This window comes from Polistes canadensis, unplaced genomic scaffold, assembly GCF_001313835.1.
Source record: "Polistes canadensis isolate GaletaPanama2010 unplaced genomic scaffold, ASM131383v1 scaffold_27, whole genome shotgun sequence".
Classification (NCBI taxonomy): Eukaryota; Metazoa; Arthropoda; class Insecta; order Hymenoptera; family Vespidae; genus Polistes; species Polistes canadensis.
Window position 1 is genome coordinate 631,587 of NW_014569574.1, and position 1,474 is coordinate 633,060.

Genomic DNA, 1,474 nt, shown 5'->3' on the forward strand with positions numbered 1-1,474 from the left:
AAACAAAAAAAAAATGAAAAACGAAAAAAAAAAACAAAAAAAAAGTCCTTCCAAAAAAAATCAATAGACATAGTAAACCCTGGTATCTTTATTGTTCTCTGTTTCACGGATCTAAGAGTTTCCTGAACTTTCCTGAACAATAGTTTCAAATTTACGAAAGCCACCGATCAATTCTTTTTTATTATTAACTTTAGACTATTTTACACCTTTTTCGATACTAACTCTTACAAATTACTTGGATCTCATTCAGCTCTTTTTTTCCTTCTATTCTAATTTTACTTACAATCGAATTCTCTTTCCCTATTCTCTTTTTCAAATCTTTCAATAGCTTCATCCATTCCTACCATTGCTCATTTTCCATATCCATCTTATTCCTTCCTGATATTAATATCATCTCTTACCCGATTCAACTCTTTCAATTTAATCGAAAACCTTTATTCGTTTCTGTTTCTAACTCAATAGTTTCATAGTTCCTAATAACATTTATAAACTCCGAACACTGTTTTACGAAAATTAACGCGAAAAGGTTTCGTACTGATCGATAACATAGCATAACTCAGAGGCTTTTAACAATGTTATTTTACACGTGTCTCAGCTGTTATACTTATTTCTCATTTCAGTGTTTTTCCTTTCATAAAAGGTGTATTGAGATTTCCGTTTAAATTTAATTATTACGATTCATAAAACATATTTGACAATAGATGAAAGAGTTGAATTTCCATAACTAATTTTTTTTAACCCTGTCCGGGACGAGCGCCGGATATATCCGGCATCCATTTAATGACCTGTGTCTAAGAGTGCCGGATATATCTAGCATCCATTCGATGACCTGTGTCTATGAATGCCGGATATATCCGGCATCCATTCGATGACCTGCGTGTACAAGCGCCGGATATTGTGTTTAACATTATTTTTTGTAAAAACAGTTCTTTTTTAACGCTTTGGAAAATCTTCATAAAAAATCTTCATACGCGTTATGTGTACATTTTCGCAGCAGGAGTGTCACGGCAAACAGAGCGCTCGTATCGAAAGGGTTAAACAACGACAAAATATAAAACGAAAGAAAAGAAGTCAAAGAACAATAGAGACAAAATATTAAATATTTTTTGAGAAGACGTTTTAACTAAATTATTATTTTTAAAATACCTATAAAACATTATTTAATTCAACTGTCATTCATTTCAAGATATCAAAAAATTACCTATGTAAAATTACCTAACATAAACCTAACCTAACTTAAAATTACCTAACCATTTTATCGAAAATAATAGGTTGAAATTAAAAATTGTATTCATTTGTTATGGGGTTCAAAATGGTTGTAGGGTGTTCAAAAATCTACAAAAATAACGAAGAATAGAGAGATGAAAATAACAAAGATGAAACATTTCAATTTCATTAATAGATAAATATTGTTTTCACCATAATGTGGCTGTTAGCTCTTTGTTATATATATATGAAAATATATATATATATG